The sequence below is a fragment of the Hemiscyllium ocellatum genome, chromosome 7 (genome assembly GCF_020745735.1).
Source record: "Hemiscyllium ocellatum isolate sHemOce1 chromosome 7, sHemOce1.pat.X.cur, whole genome shotgun sequence".
Taxonomy (NCBI): Eukaryota; Metazoa; Chordata; class Chondrichthyes; order Orectolobiformes; family Hemiscylliidae; genus Hemiscyllium; species Hemiscyllium ocellatum.
The window spans coordinates 88168410-88181966 of NC_083407.1; the positions used below are offsets into that span (position 1 = coordinate 88168410).

The window sequence follows — 13557 nt, forward strand, 5'->3', positions numbered from 1 at the left end:
TCATTCTAAATTCACATCAACAACAGAAATAAAAAAAAACTCCAAGCGCTGGTGATCTGAAATGAAGTACCCAAGAAGGCTCGTTTTTGAGTTAAAACATATTAACGCTGTTTCTCTTGCCACAGACGCTGTCTGCCAGACTTACTGATGAACATTTGCCTGAAACGTCAATTTTCCTGCTCCTCGGATACTGCATGACCTGCTGCGCTTTTCCAGCACCACTCTAATCTAGACTCCCATAGTCCATCAAAGGTCTTTTCTAAAGAGCTGAAAATGTGTTGCTGGAAAAGCGCAGCAGGTCAGGCAGCATCCAAGGAGCAAGAGAATCGACGTTTCGGGCATGAGCCCTTCTTCAGGAATGAGGAGAGTGTGTCCAGCAGGCTAAGATAAAAGGTAGGGAGGAGGGACTTGGGGGAGGGGCGTTGGAAATGCGATAGGTGGAATGAGGTTAAGGTGAGGTTGATAGGCCGGAGTGGGGTGGGGGCGGAGAGGTCAGGAAGAAGTTGCAGGTTAGGAAGGTGGTGCTGAGTTTGAGGGTTGGGACTGAGACAAGGTGGGGGGAGGGGAAATGAGGAAACTGGAGAAACCTGAGTTCACCCCTTGTGGTTGGAGGGTTCCTAGGCAGAAGATGTGGCGCTCTTCCTCCAGTCATCGTGTTGATATGGTCTGGTGATGGAGGAGTCCAAGGACCTGCATGTCCTTGGTGGAGTGGGAGGGGGAGTTGAAGTGTTGAGCCACGGGGTGGTTGGGTTGGTTGGTCCGGGTGTCCCAGAGGTGTTCTCTGAAATGTTCCACAAGTAGGTGGCCTGTCTCCCTAATATAGAGGAAGCCACATTGGGTGCAGCGGATGCAGTAAATGATGTGTGTGGATGTGCAGGTGAATTTGTGGCGGATATGGAAGGATCCCTTGAGGCCTTGGAGGGAAGTAAGGGGGGAGGTGTGGGAGCAAGTTTTGCATTTCTTGCGGTTGCAGGGGAAGGTACCGGGAGTGGAGGTTGGGTTGGTAGGACCTTTCGAGGGAGTCACGGAGGGAGTGGTCTTTTCAGAACGCTAATAGGGGAGGGGAGGAAAATATATCCCTGGTGGTGGGGACCGTTTGGAGGTGGCGGAAATGATGACAGATGATATGATGTATATGGAAGTTGGTGGGGTGGTAGGTGAGGACCAGTGGGGTTCTGTCCTGGTGGCGATTGGAGGGGCGGGGCTCAAGGGCGGAGGAGCAGGAAGTGGAGGAGATGCGGTGGAGGGCATCGTTGATCACGTCTGGGGGGAAATTGCACTCTTTGAAGAAGGAGGCCATCTGGAAGGAGGCTCTCCACCGCATCTCCTCCACTTCCCGCTCCTCCGCCCTTCCAATCGCCACCAGGACAGAACCCCACTGGTCACCTACCACCCCACCAACCTCCATATACATCGTATCATCCGTCATCATTTCCGCCACCTCCAAACGGACCCCACCACCAGGGATATATTTCCCTCCTCTCCCCTATCAGTGTTCTGAAAAGACTACTCCCTCTGTGATTCCCTCGTCAGGTCCACACCCCCACCAACCCAACCTCCACTCTCGGTACCTTCCCCTACAACCGCAAGAAATGCAAAACTTGCTCCCACACCTCCCCCCTTACTTCCCTCCAAGGGTCCAAGGGATCCTTCCATATCCGCCACAAATTCATCTGCACCTCCACACACATCATTTATTGCATCCGCTGCACCTGATGTGGCTTCCTCTATATTGGGGAGACAGGCCGCCTACTTGTGGAACATTTCAGAGAACACCTCTGGGACACCCGGACCAACCAACCCAACTATCCCGTGGCTCAACACTTCAACTCCCCCTCCCACTCCACCAAGGACATGCAGGTCCTTGGACTCCTCCAATGCCAGACTATACCAACACGACGGCTGGAGGAAAAGCGCCTCATCTTCGGCCTAGGAACCTTCCAACCACAAGGGGTGAACTCAGGTTTCTCCAGTTTCCTCATTTCCCCTCCCCCCACCTTGTCTCAGTCTCAACCCTTGAACTCAGCACCACCTTCCTAACCTGCAACTTCTTCTTGATCTCTCCGCCCCACCCCCACTCCAGCCTATCACCCTCACCTTAACCTCCTTCTACCTATCACACTTCCAACGCCCCTCCCCCAAGTCCCTCCTTTTATCTTAGCCTGCTTGGTACACTCTCCTCATTCCAGAAGGAGGGCTCATGCCCGAAACGTCGATTCTCCTGCTCCTTGGATGCTGCCTGACCTGCTGCGCTTTTCCAGCAACACATTTTCAGCTCTGATCTCCAGCATCTGCAGTCCTCACTTTCTCTTCTAAAGAGTCAGGTAAGTTTTGAACAGGGAGAAACAATGAGAAGAGATAATTGGAGAGCTGACTATCCCTCCTCATAATAGAAAGCCAGCTCTTGCAGACATATTTTAACTTCTAGGGGTATACAAAAAAAGGGTTAAAAACTATAACACTAGTCTGTGTGTGCTAATGACTGGATATCTTATGTGTAGACTAGAGTGCTGTGAGGGCCATGGCTTGGAGACGAGCCATTTTAAACACTTCTACACTGCATGCTTAAGACATATACATTCACTCAGTGCTGCCAACCAATTCAAATGGAATCGGGACAAAGGTATTTCAATCAACCTACACAAGAAAGAATCTCGAAAACGATTGCTCAGCTGCCAATGTTAACACTATTGGTGCTATCCACTGCCTTTTTTTTCTGCTCTTCATGAACAATTCAGAGACTGTTCTGTATTATTTTTGCTTTTACTTTTCATTTTTAAATTGCGTTTATTTACTATTTCCTTTTGGTGTTTAGAAATGAACAAACTCATTCTTTTTCTTAAATCAACAAAGCTTTGTTACATTTAAAACACATCCTTGTTACATTCAAATTGTCGTGACTGACTAAGGCAGTTAAACAGTCAAGAGGAGCCATTTCACTCCTCCTCACCTGGAAACTTAATGGTCTGGGGTACCCCATCTAGAATTAAAACAAATCTGGGAAACTGGTCTGAACAACGGGAAATGATCTACTTCCCATCTTTTTTAACAATTTTAATTCAAGTCACTCAACACAAGTTTTACAATTCAGAGTTCGCACCAATTGTCATTATGCATTATGGTGGGGCTACTTGTTAACATCTATCCTGGAAACCATTATTATCCAAAGTAAATGACTTTTTCTGTGAATTTTCTACCTTCCTCTGCTAGAGACAGAGACAAACCATTCTACAGACACTGCTCAACTGAGTACCTTGCCCAGAACATTACTCATGTAAACTTTGACAAAATGTAATGAAGCAAAATTCTGTCCGCACTCATTGCCAAAACAAGTGCAGTTCAAAAAGGAATCATTGCATAGCGATGTGAAGTAGTCGGTCTGACTCATTCCCTTTCTTAAATCATACGATTGCAGAATCACTACCTGGCAGAGATCAATTGACTGAATGTGGAGCAGGAATTCTCGAGATTTTAAACATTGAGGCGAGGGTTAGGCTAAGGTTTGTCTCCAGCTGCTTTGAAAATGGCTTAGAACAAATCAAAAGCTTGTTTTACTCTCAGTCAAATTTGCATAAATCAGATTTCACCTCTATGTTTTCCTAAATTATGATCAGCGTTAATAGGTTAGAAATTAGTTTAAGCATTGAACTTTAATCAAGAAAATGACTCAATGCCCATTTGGCCTTTCACAAAACAAAAGGATCAAAGCATTTACATAAGATGGGCCATATTTCCATCCTGAGGCTAAAATGGCTGTGGAAACCAGAACTTGATGCCACATTAATGGGATAAGTAGTACATGCTGATTGTTATTGGCCATGAACAAAAAAAACGTAACTGTAAAATTACTGATGCACCTCACAATTACATAATATAAGACAGAATGCTGAATAGTACACTTCTTGGGGTAATTTTCTTTATATATTGTCGGAATATTCTTGTAGGCATAAAGAAAATTATTAATTGGGGATAAGTACACTGAAATTATTACTCATCATTTGTTCTATTGTTAAGTTAGTAAGGACAGTGAACATCGCAATTAAAGAACAAGTGAAGAGAGGACTCAGTAAAGCATATCTCTCTACCATGCTGTTAGCACAACTATTTTACAATTATGCAGCTCTTCCTGAGGACTTTCCCTGTCTGGTTGATGCTCTGCAATTACAAAGCTGAAAAAAGAATTGTTTTATTAAGAGCTTTCATCTTTTGGCTGCTTGTGCACCAGCCATGCTTCAGTGCTTAGCTTAAATAGAAACAATCAAACTTCTGCCTCGTGGATTGTTCAACAGTCAATCCTATTTGCATTTGATGTCCACATGGTATACTTATTGCAAGTGGTCACTGAAATGCAACTGGGAATAAGGTGCATAGATTTCCACTCCTTAACCCATGTTGACAAATACAAGACTCACAGTGCCTGAACCGTGATTAGTTATGGTCACATATCCAAGCGCACTCAGAATAAATTAATTGAGCATTTTAGACGACGAACGAATTGAGTTTGCAAGCTGAAAATCAAGGGCTGATGTTTGCAAAATATGAAATGGCTGATAATACATCTATATTTGATGGCAGTGATTAGGCTTTATCACACCTGTTTGACTGCTGTGCCAACTCAATGTATTTTTAGTGTTTGTTAAGGTTATGTTTGAGTGTTCAGCCAATCTTGAGAACTTCTGAAATTTAACATTTTAAAGCTTGGATGAAATGGATTGCGGTGATGAGCTACTGTTTGGTCTGTACTTCAAATTAGTAGACAGTTAAGGAAAGGAAGGAATGGCCTTTTCCTCTGCAGTAAAAAAAACCTCAGGCCTGAAGAAAGTCAGTTTATTTCCCCTCTCTAGTTGTAGTAAGTTGTGGTGGATCAAGGAGCAGTAAATCCTGACAAATCAAAAAGGTCATCTCTCTCCTGTGGAGAATTTTGGCACCTTGATGCCACACTCAGATCAAATGCTGCCTTGATGCCAAGGGTTATCACTCTCAGCTCTCCTCTAGGATTTAGCTCTATTGTCCATGGGCTGCTGTCATATTCCTTTCCTCCAGCCGTAACATCCATTTTACTTTTGTGTCTCTCTGTATATATAGTATAAGGGGTTCAGAGTTTTAACCACGTGAGTTGTATGGTAGTTTACTAGTAGATAGAATATTTTTATTGGTAATAAAGAGTGATTCTTGTTAAGCATAGAAACATTGTTTGTGCTTTCAGTCAATCTGGGTCTAAAACTCAGGTAAAGTGGAGATTTTGCATACTGTTATAACATCTTTGACTTCTGTGATGACTCTGGGAATAGTAGGACCTGATTTCCTACGTGCCTCCCCAGTAAAGCACCACAATTTATTGCAGATATACCCCCAGTGCTGCTGAGAAGGAAAACTTCTTCAGGACTAGTGAAGCTGCACTCAACTAGGCAAGCAGCGAGCATTCAAACATTCTCTTGACCTGTCTCGTGCTAGTGGTTGACAGGTCTTTTGGTGTCAGGACATTGAGTTACTTTCCTCAGAATGTCCAGCGTTAGACCGGTTCTTGAACCCATACTGTTTACACAGTTGATTCAGTTCAGTTTCTGATCAATTTCAACCCCAAGATGTTGATGGTGGAGAAATTCAGTGACAGTAATGCAACTGAATGCCAAGTGAAGATGTTTAATTTATTTTGAGAGATTGTTATTGCCTGATTGCCTGGCACTTGTATGGCATCACTTGCCACTTACCAACTAAGACACTGTCCAGATCATACTTCATAATGGCACAGGCTGCTTGAATATCTGGCATTGCTGAACGTTGTGTAATTATTAGCATAGATAAACCCACTTTGGATTTTATGATGGAGTGTAGGTCATTGATGGTTGGGCCTAGGACACTACTCGGAGGAACTCCGGCAGTAGTGTGCTGGAACCAAGGTGATTAGTTTCCAAAAACTATAGAAATTTTTCTTTGCACTAAAGACAACTCCAACTAGTGGAGAGTTTCCTACCAATTCCATTGATTTATATTTCATTCTGGTGCCATGATGCCACACTCAAATCAAATACTGCCTTGATGACAAGGACTATCACTTTCAGTTCTCCTCTCGAATTCAGCTCTATTGTCCACGTATGGATCAAGGCAGTAATGAAATTAGGATATAAATGGCCCTGACAGAACAGTGTGTCAGTGAGCAATGGGCACTGAAAATGACACCTTCCAATACTTTGCTGATGATCAAGTAGAGGCTGATGGGAAAGTAATTAGCTGGATAACATTAATCCTGCTTTCTGGGGAAAGGATATAGCTGGCAATCTTCCATAGTGTCAGGTAGAGATGGGGTGCAGCTAGTTCTCAAACATAAGTCTTTAGTACTCTTGCTGACTTGCAGTCAGGGTCGAAAGCTTTTCGGTCATTTCTTCATATCAAATGGAGTAGATATGTAGTAGATAGAGTGGTAACACTGAATTGACTGAACATCAATGTCTGGTTGCTCTGGGCTTGATTACATAATGAAGAGCAAGTATTGAGAAGGTTTGTAGCTCAGGTTGAGGTTCTGGATGTAGATTTGCACGCTGAGCTGGAAGGTTCATTTTCAGATGCTTTGGCACCATAAAAGGTAAAATATCAGTGAGTCTCTGGATGAAGCCAAGATGGCATGGCTCGCTTTTTATTGATGTGTTTGGGGGATCCCATTTACCACTCCCTGAGAAAAAGAACAGGAAATTATGTCACCACAGGAAATGACATCACCAACCCAAGGAAACCTAAACACAACAAAAGCAGGCCATGCCACTAGTGCTTCATCTGGAGAAGCACTGAAGATGTCACCTAGTATAGTGACGAAACATCTGAAAATGAACCTTCTAGCTCAGCGAGCAGACCTATATCCAGAACATAAAGAAGCGATCTGATAGAAATAAAAGAGTGACAAAACAAGGGACATGTTTCAAGAAATGGCTTCCCGAACCTAATAGAAGTTCTGTCGGCTTTTTATTTTGGTGGGTCCCATTGGATTATTTGGAGAACAACAAATGAAGGGAGAATGGGCATGAATTGTTGGTTTCATTTCTGTACTGCAGATGTGTCTTAAAGGATTGTGCAGCATCAGTAGTACTCAGTTCCAGTTAGAAATATTTCTCTCTGGCTGTGTTTTCAATGGATTTTGTTAAAAGACTAGATAAACATTATCTGTTGTGCTACGATCGACAGATGGTAAAGGTTTGATGAGAAACCTGACAAGCCCAGAACTGACTGAACCTGTTACAATCTATACAGTTGCTGTTGGCACAGAAATAGCCAATTCAGTACGCTGTAAAAAACAACCGTGGGCATGCATGAATGACCCTGAAACACGCTGTTTCACACAAATGATTTGTCAAATTCAAAATGAACAGTAAGTTATCGACAACATGGTGCTACAGTTCCAGTAAAAAATAATAGTCTTTGCAAACATCCATTACTTTATGACATTCCCAAATCTTCAGCTGAAGGATTAGGTCGGACCTCTTCTCAGCCCTCTGGGAATGGCAATTTAGTTATCAAGGCATGTTCAGGATAATTCAACCTCTCACTATTCCACCAGTTCCTGTGGGGGAAAAACCTTGCTGCTGCTTGCACTAATGCTATTCCCAAATATCTGGCGGAAAACATACTGGTAAGGTAGTACAGTGAGTAATGACAAAAAAACACATCCATTTGGAGACCGACTGGAAAATTGGCATTTTGGCACAAATTTTGCTGTCAGGTTTGGACGACCCACAGCTGAAATTTTTCAACCTAGGCCATCTGAACTGCACAATGAAACTCAGAGATCTGGTCTAAATTTATACTGGTTAGAACTCTGACATATAAAGCAAACATTACTCTGCTCCAAGAGTAACTTGAACATTGCCATTTTTTGGAGAATGTTTAATAGACATACAACACATCTGCACAGACAAGATTCAATAGCTTTGTACTTTGTTCATTGAAATACTGCATTTATTTGCAAACTATAAATATAATAACTGCATAAAAATAATAATAAAAAACAAGTTTATAACAGAATTGAAGCTCAGCATAGAACATAGAAAAATACAGCCCAGAACAGGCCCTTTGTCCCACGATGTTGTGCCGAAGGTTATTCCTTTCTTTTTCAGTTTTTTTTTTGAATAACAAGCATAGTACAACAAATGGAAAGTGAATAACCTCCCAATTAATGGCATCCAGTTGTCACCAAAGTAATAATATAATTTGTTGTTAGTTAAAAAAAAAGACACAAAGACTGATTGGTCACTTTTCTTAGGAATGTTTCAAAGAACTGTTTTGAATCCACTTATTATTATGGCAGGCATTCAACATGCATTAAGGTTCCACAAAGATCAAGGGAATGAATAGTTGGTTAATCATTTAAGAGTGAGATTTGGTATGGTAGGCCAGTTGGTCACGACACTGGAAAACCCTGCTCTAAGTGACATAGGAAGGTGAGGGCTGTTGGAACTGAGAAATGTAACTTTCACGTTTAGGTACCTAGGACAGAATCTACTGTCAGTTGTGTGGGTCCTGGTGACAGACCTGGGTATTGCTGTTGGGATGGGATCAGGGGGCCAGTCAATTAACAAGATGGACGTGCAAGGCCTGGTGAATCAAAGGAGGTGGTGGGAATGGAGAGACAGGGAGGTAGCAATGTGATTTAGATAACGTGACTCCCAAATGACAGAAATGATTTCAGTGCTTCTGACCTTCTTGTATTGCTGAACCAGCTATTGCAAGGACTCAAGACTTACAGTCTGTGCCAGAAGCTGATGTCTCCCCAAGACGAAGAGATATCAGCTCCCCATTCACTCTGCACATCCAACAGAGTAAAACAAGAGGCTGTGCACATGAATAGACCATATTTAATATTGAGTCCATCTTTGGATCTGCGTTCTTTTCTGTTCAGAAGGTGGACTCGAAATGTTAATTCTATTTCTCTCTCCATAGATGTTGCCGGGCTTAATTCATACTTCCAGTATTCTCTATTTTTATTTCTGATTTCCAGTAGTAGTAGCAAATTGCTTTTATTAGGACAGTTAAGTAGTGGGCAAAGTCTGGTAAATGGAGTACAATGAGGGAAAAAGTAAATTGTGCATTGTGGTAGCAAGAATATTACATCAGTAATCTATCTCAATAGTGAGAGATCGCAGAAGTTGGAGATACACTCGGACACCAAATTCCTCTGTATGTATCACAAAAGGATAGTCGGCAGATACAGCAGGTAATTAGGAAAGCTAATAGAATGTTATTACTTATTGCAAGGGAAACTGAATATAAAAGTGAATTGTAATGCTTAAACTATATAAGGCACTGCTGAGACCATATGTAGAATAATGTACAGTATTAATAGTGTTAGTTAGGGAAGAATGTAACAGTTCAGAGAATGTTTACTAGGTACACACCCGAAATGGGTGTGTTGTCTTATGAAGGAAGATTGGATAGGCTGAATTGCATCTGGTAGAGTTTAGAAGAGTAAGAGATGACTTGATTGAAACACAAAGATCCTCAGGGGGTTTGATAGAACTGACGTGGAAAGAATATCTCTTCTTGTGGGGGCATCCAGAATTCAGCACCACAGTTTAAAAATAAAGGGTCACCCACTAAAGACAGTGATGAGGAAATTTGTTTTCCTCTTGGATGGTTTTGCATACTTGGAGCTTCTTTCATCAAAAGGCAGTGGAAGCAAAGTCTTTGAATATTTTCAAAGACAAAAGGTAGATAGATTCTTGGTAAGCAAGGGAGCGAAATGTTGTCAGGGAAGGTAGAGTTGAGATTACAATCATATTAGCGATGAGCTTATTAAAGGGTGGAGCAGGCTTGGGTGCTCAATGTCCTATGTCTGCTCCTTGCTCACATGCTATTTTAAGGAAGGAAATCTACCATCATCATCCAGTCTGGTCTAGATGTAACTGCAGAATATAACCATGTGGTTAACTCTTTACCTTCTGTAAATGCCCCCAAGAAGCAACTGTTCAAGGACAGTTAGGCCACAAATACTGGTCTGTCCAACAACATCTACACCCCACTGAAAGAGCAAACTGGTAGGTAATACCTGGTAGGTATGAGAGTAAAACTTACTCCCTGACAAAATTCAATTTTGCAGACTGTTCCAGGAATCTGATGTACTCTACTATATAGAGCATTAATCATATTGTGACTACAAAGCTGTTTTTAGTGCCATTATGCCAGTTCTTTGTATATAAAAAAAGGAAACACCAAATTTGATTACAGATTTAAATCAAAAGCATTACCTGACTGTGCAGAATGGATGACCAAATGTGGGAAAGCTGCCGTATGAAATCTAAGTGTGTCACACTCCGTAAATTATGGATAGATTATACTCATACAACAGCAATGATAAAAGTTCATGCTGAATGAATACTGAGCTGTAGCAGGCTGTTTCATATTAACAGAAGTTTCTCATTTCACTGCATGTCCTTGTATGAAATCCTGGTGTAGACATAATTTATCAAACCCAAAGTTGTGTCACAAAATCCAAAGATTTAGATGTCTCCTTTCATCCAAGGGAGATTGTGGGGTGAACGTAGCTAAACTTGGAGGTCAGCATGGGGATAAGCCATGAGAGGCAGTAAATAACTTGGGATATTTTTAGCAGTGGTGTGACTGGGCAAAGCAAAAAAAAACATAGTTGTTTTATCGGGCTAAGATCACATTCACTGCCATGGTCACAAAATGGCATAATTCAGTTGCAAACAGAGATATAATTTATGGCACAAAACCAAATAATTTGATAGAAAATCGATTTGTTGTCAATCTTGTCAAATAAATTGAAGGGAATAAGAAACTGACTTCCTGTATTTCACTAAATTTCTGAAAAGCCACCTGCTCTTTAGCAAGACTTTTGTAATTGCTTTGCACCAATATCTTATCTTTACAGCATTCTTTAAAACAGCAGAATGATAGTTATCTCTACTGTATCACATGCATAAACACAAATAATTCACCATTAGTTCAAAGATTGCTCCTTATAATGAATGACTCCAAACAACTTTTAAAATGTTAAAAGTCACACAGCACCAGGTTATAGTCCAACAGGTTTATTTGGAAGCACTAGCTTTGTAAGCGCTGCTCCTTCATCAGATAGTTGACCTGAAGAAGAAGCAGGGCTTTGAAAGCTAGTGATTCCAAATAAACCTGTTGGACTATAACCTGGTGTTATGTGATTTTTAACTTAGTACACCCTAGTCCAACACCGGCATCTCCAAATCATAACATTGAAAAAAAACACTCTTCAATGCAATATTTTGTATAGATTGCACTTAAAAGGAAGTCTGTTGCAATATTACCTTTAATTAAATTGTGTGTGAAACCACAGCACATTCCATCTAATCTGAGTGATCAGATCAGATTGCATTTTGCACATACTGTGAAATAATCTATTAGGAAGTAGCACTTGGAAGATTGCAAGGGCACTGAAGTACAGTCAGCAAAACAATCAGAGTTGAAATGTAGCGGATTTGAGGTTCTATACTGCCTACAGAGTTCTAGGATATCTACACCTGTTGTGCCTAGGCTGCTGAACACCCATAAACACATCTGTCACTGTGATCAAACACCTGTTAACAAAGAGCAGTTCATCTGAAAAGTATGTGTAAATGCAACACTAACAAAATGCTTTCCTGAACCCAAGTTGTTTTCTCCATCTATGAACTGGGAAGCGTATTCATAGACTCTGAACATCTTGTGATACCTTGCTCCTGTGGTCATTTCTCATGTTCACCTCGGCAGTGATTGTCTGCAGGTCTTTCTAAAGCAGATAACATCGCAGTCTAGCCTGATCCTGGGATCATCTAGCGCACACAACCCACTTCTAGCAGGTACCCTTGACGAGGAATCAGAAGTAGGTATCTTGGTATTCAATTCATCCACTCCTTTAAAGTTGGCGAGGCTGACTGCAAGTCTTCCACCATAGCCTCTGCTGAGATTAGTTAACATTGTCTCCTCAGTTCAGGTAGCCACTGGATGAACTCTCTAAACCAGCAGAAGAGTTTGCTAATCTCGATAACAACTAGCTGGAATTACATTGGATGCTTACTTCCTGTCAAGTCTCAAGAGCAAAAGATTGCCCCAAAGATAAGACTACCAGTGCATTACATAGTTCTAAAATCACTAAAATCAAGCAGTTTCCTAACTCTCCCTCCCTCGTGAGGATTGCATATGAGTCAAATTACAAACATAAACCCACATCTCAGCACATTAATCCAGCTTTTTATTTTTGGTGTGATTTAATTCATCTTATGTCACTGAAGGATGTAAGTTAGATTTACCCTAGTTAGATTTCATTTGCCAGGCACCCTCTGGAATAAGCACTCCTAAATTAGCGAATGAAATAAAGATCACCCACCACTTCATCCCCAGATTACTGCTGTTGTATGTTAAAGTTACAATAAATGGCTCTGAAATGCCTTTCTGTAAATTCAAGTTACAGCTAATATACTGATGGGAATTGTCTTTACACTCTACCAGTCCTAACAAAATTTAACATATTACTCCAGATCTGCGAACATTCTTTCCACATACTTTTGAAATTTATTTTTCCAAAGTGCTGCTTGATGTCAGATTGACAGGGTTGTTGCGTAGCCTGACAAAATTAATCTTCTCCCCATACAGGCTGCCTGAGAAAATCAGCCACAAGCTGATTTTTTTTTCAAAAAAGCAGACTTTGTAAAACAAAGTGACAGCTCATGAAAGGAGCCTACCCCTACACCTACACCTACACCTACAGTGAGGCAGAGACTCACTGTAACTTAAGCTGCATGTACAATGTTCTTCATCATGAAGACTGTAATCTAGCATTTTCTCTTTCTTGATAGCTGCTTCATGCAAAATAGAAGTGAGGTCGTATGGACATTTTGGGGTTCTCTTATCAAATCTGAGCTTGCTAAAGTGGCATGGAATCACGTAATAAAGATATAATTCTTCCTACCAATTCAGTTTACATTGATGTCCCTCTCCTTCCTCTCCCTAGGTCACAACAGCATTTATATTCAACCTATCCTCCAGTTATACACTTGCCTTTAATAAAGTCTGAACTGTTACTTTACCACAATTTAACTCATTGATAAAATGACCATAGATCCTGGAGAAGACTGTTAACACTTCCTTGGATGTGGAAGAATGAATTATATCCAGTTTTTGACGGTACCCATCACTTGCACCACCTCGGCCACATTCCCACAACCCTCTCCAAATCAAGTCATCCCAGCAACGATATTGCCCAATCATTGTCTCTTGTCACCTCAAAACTCAGCTACATGTTGTGGATGAGAATGCCCCATTCTGCAAGACTTTCACATTTACGCTAATGGCGTGCAGTTGGTGGCAAGTAATTAACACAAAGGGAATAAGATCTGCATCTTCAATGTTAATTGGATTTCCGTGTGTACCATGAGCATCACTGAGGTTTTAGAGGTAGGGATAGGTCCCCACTGTAATAAAAATGCTGCTCAAATTTTGTAGGCATCGGTTTTATCATTTGGTCCTAGTCACAGTATAAAAATAATCTTGATCAGCATTAAAATATGAAAAGGAAACTGATTCTTCAAACTTGTGAGG

At 41.3% G+C, this 13557-nt stretch overlaps 1 protein-coding gene across 2 annotated transcripts in view; it reads right to left on the minus strand.

The window, feature by feature from the left end:
• LOC132817538 (diacylglycerol kinase beta) overlaps positions 1–13557 on the minus strand; it is a 519975-nt gene that overhangs the window by 66583 nt on the left and 439835 nt on the right. The gene's annotated exons all lie outside the window — the stretch shown is intronic.